The sequence below is a fragment of the Lygodium microphyllum genome, chromosome 7, assembly GCF_053477565.2.
Source record: "Lygodium microphyllum isolate KBCC chromosome 7, Lygodium_microphyllum_v1.1.10, whole genome shotgun sequence".
NCBI classification, from domain to species: domain Eukaryota; kingdom Viridiplantae; phylum Streptophyta; class Polypodiopsida; order Schizaeales; family Lygodiaceae; genus Lygodium; species Lygodium microphyllum.
The window spans coordinates 103442785-103455891 of NC_141141.1; the positions used below are offsets into that span (position 1 = coordinate 103442785).

General features: G+C 42.1%; 1 protein-coding gene across 1 annotated transcript in view; it reads right to left on the bottom strand.

The window, feature by feature from the left end:
* Window positions 1-13107, bottom strand: part of VCL1 (vacuoleless1 (VCL1)) — a 68929-nt gene that overhangs the window by 12302 nt on the left and 43520 nt on the right. The window lies entirely within an intron of this gene.

Here is a 13107-nt window from a genome sequence, read left to right on the forward strand (position 1 = left end):
CAAGAGGTGTGGCCACATGCCTTGTCTGATTAGTACAATAGTGTTCCACGAACTAAAGAGCATACTTCTACTATCACACAAAATAACAACCCTCAAAACAAGCAACCTCCATCTCCAAAAAGTAAGGCAACTAACTAAGGTCAGTCATTTCAAGTGTGGAACTAAACTAGGCCTTAATTTTTGCTAGAACAACAAAATCTGAGCCAATGAGAAGTAAATCGTCTACGTATAACAAGATGTAGCTAATCCCCTTTGAAGTGATATGGACATAGAAATTCAAGTCATAAGGAAAATAATGGTATCCATAAGTCCTAAGGAACTCATCTATCCTCTCGAACCAAGACTATGATGCTTGCTTCGGTCCACAAAGAGCTTTCCACAAACAAAGACCTTATCTTTCTGATCAACGGAAAAAATTTCAAGTGGTTGCTCCACATAAGCTACTTGCTCCAAATAACCATCTAAAAAGCCACTTTTAACATCCATCTAATAGATCGACCATGTAATAGAGACAAAGGTCTCTTCATGGTCAATACCTTCCTTTTGTCAAAACCCTTGTACTATAAGGCCAGCCTTGTACTTACCTAAAGTTTCATCAGCTTTTAGCTTGGTTCTAAAAATTCACCTAATCCTAATGACTTTCTTGGGACTCGGATGATCCACCAAGATCCGAGTCTCATTTCACTTAATACTCTCAAGTTCCTTTTCTATGGTCTCTTACGATCGGGGGTGCTAAAGAGCCTCCTACCAATTTTCTAGCTCAGATTATGTGATATAGTCAGCTATAAACGATGACACAAATGAAGCTTAAGGGGCAAGCCGAGCAAATCTTCTAGGACCTTAAACCGGAGTGGAATCTAGTGAAAGGATCCTCAGATCCTACATGGTCTACTAGTACCAGCAAGGTAACAAATCTCACAAAGGGGACCTAGAGCTGAAAAATCTACAAAAAAATATAGAGCGAGCAATACCTAGCTCAGAAATCACTATCTCCGATGGTATATCCTAAGGAACCGACTCAAAGTCTAGCACAGAAAACTAGTCCCTCTCATCAAAAACCACATCTCTCCATACAATCACCTTGTTTGTCCAAGGATCGCACAAATGATAGGCTTTCGCATCAAAGGAGTACCCTGCAAAAATCAAGAGATCAACACAAGGAGTGAAATTTCATATCCAATCATTAGGAGTGCACGTGTAGGCATGACACCCAAAAATTCTAAAGTGGGAAACTACATCCCAAGAGCAAAAGAATGCCTAATACAGAGTCATCTCAAAGACCGCCACAATGGGGTACCAGTTAAGGATGTACACTGAAGGGCCAACAGTCTTGACCCAAAGGCACTCATGGAGCTCTGCTACAAATGGTATAGACTAATTTATGACTGTTTGGTTCCTACGCTCTATGACTCCAATTTGAGAAGGGGAGTTAGTAGAGGTGAGCTCATGTGAGATATCATCCTCCTACAAAAACTTGGTGAACTCATGGAGGAGAAACTCACCACCACTATCACTCGTCATGCAACCTACATGACGAATAGTCTGGTTATATATCAACAATAACCACGCAGAGAAGTAGGTGAATGTGTCAAATTTATGCTTTAAGAAATACACCCACGTACACCTAGAGAAATCATCCACTATCAAAAAGAAGTGCAGCATGCCATTCAAGGTGGCAATAGATGATAGCCTGTAAACATCAACATGGATCAATCTCACAGGCACCCCACCTATGTTCGTGGACTGCTAAGGGAATGAAGTACAATGCTATTTTCCTAGCAAACAAGCTTTACAAACATCTCTAGACAGTTTCAAGAGGCATGGAAGGCCTTGAATCATTAGTATAGGCGAGACAGCTCATAAAAAGAGTCGTGCCCAAGATGTCCCAAACAATAATGCCAAAGACACTCATTGTTTGTAGGCCATTGTGGTGGCTAAGGCACGGAAGCAATGGAACTCTAAGCCTTCAATTATCAGCTCAAAAAGAAAACACATCATGCGGTACAAGCCATTAGGTTGTTCCTCACCGTGAGCAATCACTAAACCAATCAAAGAGTCAAGGACATGGACTGTAGTCGTCATAAAGAAGACTGCTTACACCAACCAACAAAGTTTTTGAACAAATAATAAGTTCACCCCACTCAAACACGCCCAGTTGTAGGGGGTCAGGTCAGTGCTTGGCTATAGAGAGTGGGCCTTTCCGATCACCTTATCGGAAGATAACTCACAAACGTGAACAAGACTCCAATCCTCACATGTCTATAAAGAGACGAGGTGAGCCGTGGCAAACCAGTCAAACAAGCCCTCTAGCATTGAGAATGATGTCGGCTATTATGGCTGACTAGTGGCAATGTAGGTCTGACCATGCCACTGCGTCTAATTTTGGTTACCACCACCCGACCTCCCCTACTGGGAGTTGCCTGACAAAGGACAGAGGTTTGAGTCTTTGATTTAGGATGTGTACCTTTTACTTTTGATCGACATTAGTCATTAAAATGGCCAGCCTTTCGACAATGTTGACAATACCTATTCTTTTTAGGTACATTTTGTTAGACGAGGACTTTAGGAGCTCTAACTTGTCTATTACTTGTTTTGATGGAGGAGATAGCTCATTCTAGAGCACTCAATTTATTGCATTTCAATGCATTTTCTCCTCCAATCGGGATTTTATGTGCATTTCCCATGGCAATTTCTCCATTCTTCAACTTGCCTCACTTGCTGGCCATTGTCCACCCTTTCCAAGATTTTTTTGAGTAAATTTGGCATTTTTACCAGCATTAAATGCTAGTCATCCACATTTTTGGGCCTAGATTTCAAATCGGCCTGTTTTTGGTATTTTTGGCTATTTATAGTCATTTCCCACTTGGCAGTCATATATATCACCATCTTTCTTCCTTCCTTGGCAGGTGCACACTCCGACTTCATCATCTTTCTCTGTCTCCAGTGTTGTCGTCATCATCAGCCTGATCTGGTGCCCTCACTGAGGCTGTGGTCTACGTGCAGGGACTGATCAATCCTTCTGTATCCAGCATTTGTTCCTTGTTCAGTGCAGGTTTCTTTTCATCTTCTCTTGCAGATTGTCTCTCTCTCTCTTCCTCTGTGTTCGAGTTCCTTCTTCCATTGCGCACTCTCACATGGTATCAAAGCATGGTATCATTGTCTAAGAGAGAGCTGACTTCTCGCAAAGAAGACCACCCCAAACTGCCAGGTGACCTTGCCACATCAGTGCTTTGTTGAAAACACAACTTTCTACTTGGAGGAGTCCGCTTTTCTTGTACCAAATACCCATTTTGCTACCTACTTCCTCGAGGTAATAGGCTTTTCTCAGTCAAGCGACAATCTTCTGCTGCAAAAGCAGTGTTCGTTATTCAAGCGACAGCTCTCCTCAGTAAACACACATAGCCCTTGTACAGACCACAGTCTATCTCCCCCAAGCAAACCCTTTACATGGACTTCCTTGTGATCCTGTAGCTATTTCCTCCTATTTAGGGGTTGTCTACTGTCAAAACGCAGATTTCTTATAGATGTCTTGTAGGATATCAAAGATGTCTTGACACCAATTCTTTGCTTACTCAAAGGATGAGGTCTATATTCCTTCCTCTAAGAGATGAAGAGATTTTCGTGCTAATTCACACGACGATCGGAGATCACCTAGCTTGTTTGTATAAGATCCCTCTCCTCCCTATTCTCTCCATGTTTCAAAGAAGGCCCATTCTATTGGCCTTCATATGCCATGCATGGTACTCTCTATACAAGTGCCCATACTCCCTTCTTTGCCCAAAGAAGACCAGCTTGATGGTTCCAACTACTCGCTTTGGTCATGTAAGGTGGAGTATATCCTTGATAACTTCGATCTTTGGAAGTTTGTTACCCACCCTATTCCCCGTTCAATGGAGGATCCCACTATTGGATCATCAATGGATTGTATAGCCTTATGGGATCGGCTCAACTCTAGAGCCCGATCTTTCCTCCTTATGCGCTTATAAGATTCTGTCCTAGTGCATGTGCAGAGGTTGCGCAAAGCAGTGCAAGTGTGGACAGATCTTGCTTCTTTGTATCATCAGAAGACATTTGTCTACCAAATTACTCTCGAGAAGAAGTTATGGATACTCGCTATTGATGACTCTCCTTCCATGAAGGATCATATCAACACGTTGGAGGATATGAGGGATAAGCTTGCATCCCTTGGCAGGATGATCTCTTCAAAGAATATGCCTACGATTCTTTTGACTCAGCTGGGATCTCCCCACTTTAATGTCTTCTACACCAGCCTTCTTACATCGAGGACCTGTCAGAAGCTTCTATGGAAGGAGCTTACCCCACTTGTTTTGGAGCATGATGAGCGCATCAAAGAGACAGCCAATGGATCCACCTCCATCAAAGCTTTTGTTGTAGGTTCGGGAGGGGAGACAAAGAAGAAAGGGAAGTCAAAGACTAAAAGACACGAGAGTTCTTCGGGCTCTGGGACTTCGACTCGGAGAAGCCTAAATGCCCATATTGTGGGAAGAGGACACATCCAAAGGAGAAATGTTGGAAGAAGTACCCTCACCTTCAACTAGGAGTGAAGGATGGAGCTAAAACGTCCGAGCCTACTACCTCTACTGTCACGAGGACATGTATTTTTGAAACCTCACTTAACATGTGAATTAATTCTTAATCACATGATTAAGTAAATGTTGCATATGTCAGGAGCAACTGGGGTTAAAGTAAATTTACGAGCACGGGACCCAAAGAAATCACAAGATGTTAAAGTCAAAAGTTGCTATAGTTATGCCCCACAAGTACTTTGTGGTATCTGGTGTCAATTGTTGGCCTAGGCCATCCATTTGTCCATAAGTGTCAGTTGATGACACTAGAGAAGTGACGTTTAATGGTACCTAATGCCAATCTAATGGTCAAAGGTGGCATAGAGACACTCGGGAATGGAAGTTGTCTAGCCAATTTAATTATTGGCCAGTCATATTATTTTTCAGGGCATCGAAATAATTATTAGATTAATTTTCAGTATTTAAAGGCTGAAAATTAATATTTAATTATGAAAAATGTTGAAAAAACCATTTGGGAAGGCTACCACTTGTCAAAAATGCTCATGCAAGACTGAAAAACGTCTTTAGAGGCTGGAGAGAGGCATTTTTATAAATTCACCCTACAAGACAGAGAGAGAAGGGAGGTTGTTGGTCTGATTTGCAACCATTGGAGGACCTTCTGAGGCAGCCAAGGGCAAAAGAAGACCAATCAACAGCAGGAGACAACATCTACAGGCTTTTGAGGCAAGGCAACAGCAATAAATGACTGATTTTCTTCAGTTATTTACATCTACATGCTGTTGTGGCAGGGCAGCAGCTGCATTTGACTGATTTTCAGTCATTCTTCGCGACAAAACTCTGAGTTTTCTCTCTCTACAGCTTTCCCTCTCATCTCCCAGCCATTTCACAGCCTTGCTCCGAAGATCTCGGCATTTGGACCCTTGGAGGCTGAGAAATTGCAAATTTCTCTGCTGCAAACCCTAATTTACAGCAGAAATTAGGGTTTACCAACAGCCTTGGGAAGCGTGCCAAAAATTGGAAGCTCCAAGACTTAGATTCAACAAGGCTGAAGGTGAACTTCAGCTTAATTCAGGTGGAGGACTAGCCAGCCATTGAATTTGGGGCTTTTTCATCTCCATCAAATCGGATGAAGGCCAATTGATTGCTCGAATCAAGGGGCAAATCAGATTAAAGACTTGCTAGTGATTCATCACAGCAAGGGGAGTTGGAATACCGAAAGGGATTAGGAGAATCCCATTGTAAATCAACTTCTTCTTCAATAAAGCTAAAGAAATACCGAAAGGGGCGCCAATTTTGGGGCCAATCGGGTGTACATTGTCCAAGATCAGTAGGTAAATTTGTATTTTTCAGATTTGCATTTATTGTTTGCTGCTATAATTAAGTTGTAATCAGGGATTTACCACCCTATCCGAGGAGGAAGGCTGGTTTCATCTACTCTCGCAGTTACCCATGAGTCAGTGTTCCTTCATATTGTTGACTTCTTGGAGGAGCCTTCTTCAATGGTTGCCTCATCTTCTAAGAGGCCTTGGCTAGTTGTAGTGGAGCTTCTAGTCATATGACTCCATGAGGTGATTTGTTGCAGGATCTATGCCCTTCTGAGGTATCAGTCACTGTTGTTGACGTTCTTTCGATGCCTATTTGTGGTGTTGGCAATTTGCCTTTCTTTTCTGACCACATGTCAAGCTCCCTTTCACAAGCCCTTTATGTTCCGGACTTGGGTTTTTCACTTTTCTCAATTTATAGCCTTACTAGGCTTGGTACCTAGATTGTCTTCATAGAATAGGCTATTTGTATTGAGGATTCTTCTACAAAGACTATTATCGTGATAGGTTGGTAGGAGAGCTGCCCTTATTGGCTCCATTCGCCTTCTCTTATGCAAGGTCCTCCAAGGCAGTTGTCTATTGCTACACTTGTTCTCTCTTGTACACCATCTTTTCCATATGTTTTTTCCCATCCCCCACCCTCTCCTCTAGTGGTTCCCTCATATCCCCCATCCCTTTCAGAGGGGAACGATCTCAGTGATGTGGCTGTGGATTTCCTGGTCCCTAGTGTTTCAAAGGGGATTTCCCAATCATAAGGAGCTTCTTCATTGGCAGTCTTCATTGACATTGGCATTTCTCTTGCCACCCCAAGATCTCCTTCCGCGACATCCAAAATCTAAGAAAGGATGGTAGCAATCATATTTGTCATGCTTTGTCATCTCTTGCCTATGAACCTAAGCATGAGTCAGATGAGGACTTTATGAGCTCTCACCTACCTATCACTTGTTTTTTATGAAGGAGGTAGCTCATTCTAGAGAACTCAATTTATTGCATTTCAGTGCATTTTCTCCTCCAATCGAAATTTAATGTGCATTTCCTAGGGCAATTTCTACATTACTCGGCATGCCTCACCTATCGGCCATTGTTCTCCCTTTCTAGAATTTTTTTTAGCATTTCTCACATTTTTACCAACATTAAAAGCTGGTCAGCCATATTTTTGCCCTAGATTTCAAGTTGGCTAGTTTTTGGGATTTTTAGTGAAACCAGCCTTCCTTCTCAGATAGGGTGGTTTAACCTAATTAAGCACTTAATCACAGCAATTAGCAAATGAACATAAACTGAAATGCTCACTTTACCTTCATAAACTTGGACAGTGGACACCCTGTTGGCCCCAAAACTAGCGCCCCTTTCGGTATATTTCTTTAATTTCAATTGCTGATGGATAAATTACAAGCCAAGATTTCACGATCTCCTTAGCTGATTCAAAAGCCCCTTGCTGTTCCAATAATCAGCAAAGCATTCGGGCAAATTGCCCCTTGATTTTCACCCAGGACTTGCTCTAATGGAACCCCAACTGGTCAAATGCTGCCCCAAATTCACAATAGATGGGCTGGCATCTGAAATCCTCACAATTCCACAAATTTCCGGTGCTGATTTCAGTGTACAATGCCTTTGACTAATAGCACGGGTCCCAAGGTGGCTGCTAAACCCTAATTACTGCTGTAATTTAGGGTTTACAGCAGTAAACTCTCTGCTGTCCACCAAATTTGAATGTACTCTACTACCCATGGCTGAGAATTGCTGAGAATACTTGAGCATAGACTGGAGGAGATGAGAGAATGCTGTAGAAAGAGAGAAAATCAGCTGAAATGTATCTTTTGATTCGTAGCTCTGATGATAAATCTGATGGCACCAACAGCTTCAAAAGGGGGGTAAAACGCCAACTTAGCTGGTGAGCCCTCCTCTCCTACCACCGCCTCTCTTGAGGCGGAAGAGAAAACCTGCTGCCCCCTATCCTGTCGCGGCATGCGATCAATCGTCGTCGCCTCTCAGAGCCAAATCTGATCACCTCCTCTCCCTCCACCAAGCTCCAAATGGTTGCCATTCAGCTTCCACCACCCTCCAACAGCCTTCTCCCTAGTTGCATGGGAAAGTTTTGCCAAGTGGCAGCCTTCCTAATGCATTTTCAGCCATTATATTAATTTTTCAAAATTAATTAATTCTGAAAATTAATTTCAGCCCTTTTGACCCTGCCCAAAATTAAACATACCCATCTGTAATGAAATTGGCTAGGCTATTTGCAACTTGGAGTGGTTCCCAACCTCTGTTGAACCTTAGACTAGCATTAATTAATTAATTAATGCTAGTCCCTAGTGTCACCACTGACACTTAATGGCCAAACAATTGTCAAACTGATGCAAAACTGATCCCAAAGTGATCATAAACGGTTCTCAACCTGATCAAAAACTGAGCTGAAACTAATCAGAAATTAATCTCAAAATTGAGGCAAAAACTCATGCCAAACTGGTCCAAAAACTCATGCATAAGTATAGTCTCAGAGCCGCGGTGACAACCATACTCATATACATGTATCTCACTGTGACTAGTGCACCGAGTAGTGGCCTCATGGGGCAGACATACTGTCAACACAGTACCTTGGATGCATGCTGAATACATCTGAGATCCACTACATACGAGAGCTATCCAAAACCGATGGAGTGGAAGTGCTACCTCCCCCTTGAGTATCAGACAATGCTCTGGATGCCCGCTTTGCTGAACGTGAGAAAGCCCGATCCAAAGTTGGCTCTAACTGAAAGGCATCGAGATAAAGTTACAACAACTGAGGATGGTCTGCCAAGTCATCCTCTTCCATCCATTTTGCATCCATTGGTGAATAATTTTGAAACTTCACCAAATATCTTCTAGAAACTTTACCTCTGACCTTCCTTTCCTTATGTGCCAAAATCTGCTTGGGTACCAAAATCTCATCTAGTTCCTCAACCTCTGGCTGAATTTCAGCAGATACATCTTCTGGCACATCACCACGAAAAGGTCTCAACAAACTGACATGAAAGGCATTGTGTATCCGCCAATGTGGAGGTAAATTCAGCCGATATGCAACATCGCTGACCTTTTCCAACACTTGAAAGGGCCCATAGTATCTCATGCTTAACTTCGGATACAACCTCTCTCTTCCCTTCATCTTTTTCAGCCTTGCCTTTTTGAAACGCAGCAATACATAATCGCCCTCTGCAAACTGCAAAGCACGTCTATGGCGATCAGCTGTCTGATTTTGCTTGTCCTGTGATCTCTGAAGTGCATACTTTATCTTTGCATAGGTTGCATCCAAGCTTTCCACAAAGCAATCAGCCTCAAAGATCTTATCCTTAGTGTGCAAAATAGGTGGAACCTTCTTGCCACCCTCAACCACCTCAAATGGAACCTTGCCAGTGGAACTATGCACCGTATTATTGTATGCAAACTCAACCAATGGCAAATACTACTCCCACTGTGTCTTGTGGTATGAAACATAGCACCTCAAAAGATCCAACACTATGGAATTTGCTTCCTCAGACTGACCATCTGTCTGCGGATGGAAGGATGATGAGAATTTCAGCATGGTAACCATATTTTCAAACAACCCCTTCCAGAATAGACTGATCATCCGAGGGTCTCGATCACTGATGATCGACTCAGGCATATCATGATACTTGAAAATGTGCTGCATAAATAATCATGCCATATAATCAGCCTTTATCTTCTTCCTCACCAGAATGAAATGGGCTTGCTTGTTAAACCTGCAAATAATAGTCCATATCCCATCATTCCCTGTAGGTGTCCTAGGAAGCTCAAAGATAAAGTCCATAGCAATGCTCTGCCAAGGCCTATCTAGAATAGGCAAGGGCTGCAACAAGCCCGGCATCTTTTGCCTATCATGCTTTACCTTCTGACATATGATGCATGCCCTAACATACTGCTCTACATCATGCCTCAAAGCTGGCCAATAAAAGAAATGCTCCACTACCTTGACTGTGGCATCAATACCTCTGTGTCCTGCATAAGGAGGAGCATGACTTTCAATGATCACTCTAGGCCTCAACTACTTTGTGACACACAGTCGTCCATGCATCAATAGAAATCTATCTCTTAGCATAAAATGCTCATGCCTTTGGCCATTGCAAAGTTGATCATAAACATTAGCAAAGTCTGAATCGGCAGCATATTGCTCTTTCATGGCATCCAACTCAGTGTGATAAACCATAGTGACGGCTGAAATTTGTGGCTTACGTGACAGTACATCAGCCACAACATTCTTTTTACCATCAATGTGTACAATCTGAAAATGAAACATAGAGAGAAAATTTGCCCATCTCATATGCTTCTCTCACAACTTTGTTTGCATCAGAAAGTACCTCAAAGTCTGATGGTCTGTCTGCACTGTAAAATCAGCCTCCAACAAATAATGTTTCCACGTAGACAGTGCATGAATTACAGCCAAGAGCTCTTTCTCATAAACCTGTAAATTCCTCTCTGCACCGTGGAAATTCGGCTCTCATAAGCCACAACTCGGCCATCTTGCATAAGGACAGCCCCAATGCTGTTACCACATGCATCACACTGAACCACAAATGACTTCCTTAGATCAGGCAACATAAGCACAGGATCTGAAGTCGTCTTTTCCTTCAACTTTTCAAATGTTGAAATTTCCACTGCTGTCCATCTAAATGGCACATCTTTCTTTTGCAAAGCATGCAATGGAGATGCAATTTCAGCAAACCCCATATATACTTCCTATAGTAAGAACATAAACCCAAGAAGCTGCGAATCTCATGAACATTCTTCAAAGCTGGCCATGAACGTATTGCTTCAACCTTAGTAGGATCCATACAAATACCATCAGCCGATACAATATGTCCCAAGAAGTGGATTTCATGCAAAAAGAATTCACTCTTCTTGTCATTGATAACTAGCCTATGCTTACTGTGACATTAATGTGACATTAAAAGTGATATTTAATGTCACATTAAGGTCATAAGTGTGGAATGTGACATTAAAAGGGATATTTAATGTTACATTAAGGTAAATTTAGGGGAACATGTACGAGAATGACCGTCCGGGCTCTTGGGCGCCCGAACGGGGTTAAGGGGAGCCTAGAGAGTAAGGGAGTCCAGGAATAGTAGGACTCCAGGAAGTTGACGGCTGGCAAAGGGATCAAGTTTGAGGGCCAGCACTTATCTAGGCGTAGCTAGGAGGATAAACACACTCGTGCTTCCATCATTTTCAAGAGATCTGTCTCCGTCATCTATCATTGGTATCAGAGCCTATGTTTCTGATCATTAATCGAACAGAAATCCGTCAGGTTGTCAGTCGCTAGTCAGGTCGTCAGTTTTTGTAACACCGCGTGAGCATCAGGCGACGGGCCGAGAAGAAAAAAAAACGGACGGAAGAAGTGCTACGTCAGATCGCGTGACCATCTGGAACTAGGCGCCGTGAAGACGCGACGGGCCGCCAAACAAAATTAAAAAGGATTCCAGCGCCACGTCACATTATTGTGACCTTCAACGTTACGGCAGAAACGTTACGGGCAAAAACGTTTCGTTACGGGCAGGGAAAAAGAAAAAAATAAAAACGTGGGTCGCGAGGACCAGGCGTGGAGCCGCCAGCATTCGCGAGGACCAATCAGATCAGATGTGAAGCTGCCAGCATCCGCGAGAACTAGATCAGAAGTGGAGCCGCCAGTATCAGATTGCTGTTGACGGATAGGACTGCGACTACTGTGAGATAGGCAGAAAAACTTCATACACAACTGAAGCTACAGCCTTCATACATAACTGAAGCCACAGCCTGCCATTAAAAATCAGGGAAGTATTTTATCTTGTATGCAAATTTCTTATTTTTGCTTTCCAATTCCAGTGTATTAATGGCAGAAAAAGGGAAAGAAAGGGTAATGGAAAGTTCTAGTTCTGGGGATCAACCTATGGTAGACCCCCATGAACCAGACATACAAGAAGAACAATGGGAAGAATTTTTTGCCACGCGAGAGCAATTTGATGATCTTTCTGCTCGTGTGCAAACTCAGGGGGTTCAAATGGAATCTTTAACTCAAACACTTACTGAAATAAAATCTCAGTTAACTTTATTGTTGGAAAAAGATAAAAATAAGATAGAAATCTCAGATGTCCCATCTTCATCGAAAGATTTAGATATGACTATGCGAGATCCTAAAGAACCCCAAACTTATCATAAATTGAGGGATAATCCGGTTTTAAAGGATATGAAACCACCTCAATTTTATGGGGAGGAAAAAGATAGGAATAAAGATACAATCTTTAATTTCCTCCAAAAATGGGAAGATTTACATAAATTAAAAAATACCCCACCACATCTCCAAGCACTGGAGGCCAGTTTAACTTTGGGGCCCAAAGCATATAAGTGGTGGCGAACTTTAAAGGAGGCGAATAAAATACCTGAAACTTGGGCTCAATTTGAATCCGTCTTTTTAAAAGAATTTCTTCCTAAAAATGAAATGGAAAGAAATTGGGAAGATTGGGATTATGTCAGACAAAAGGAACGGCCCCTACTGACATATCTGGAGGAATATCGTGAGATAATCCTCAAACTGGAAGGAATTGATGAATTCCAAAAAACAAGAGGATTCATTAGGGGACTGGATAAAGCCTGTAAAAAGGAAGTAAAACGGAGTTTACCTAAGACGCTTGAAGAGGCAATTAAATTTGCATTAATCAATGAAGATAATGTGGGTCCAGGTACACTCACTAGTCTCACTGATACGGAGCCCAAGTCTAAGGAATTAGAAACCTCAAAATTTGTGGGCAAATTTAAAAGAAAAATGTCATTTTTCAAGGGTAAAAAACAACCTTTTGAAAAGAAACCATATATGAGGCCAAAGCTAAGTCCTGATGACTTTGATAAGGCCAAAAAAGAAAAATTGTGTTTTAATTGCCTATCCCCTAACCATGCTGCTTGGAATTGCCCTCAAAAGAAAAAGGGGGAAGATAAAGGAAAGGACAAGGGCAAGGGAAAAGAAAAACAAATCCATGTAGTGCAGACCTTAGAATTAAAGGGCCATGAAAAGTATAAATCTTTAAAGGTCTTGCACATGGATGTACAACATAAGTGTTGTATGTCAACTTCTTTGTGGCAGCCTACTTTTGGGCCACATGATTTACTTAGAGTACATGGATTGATAGCTGGAAAACGGGTTAGAGTCATGATTGATGACTCTGCCACACATAATTTTATAAATTATGCACTTGTCAAAAAATTGAAACTTTCCC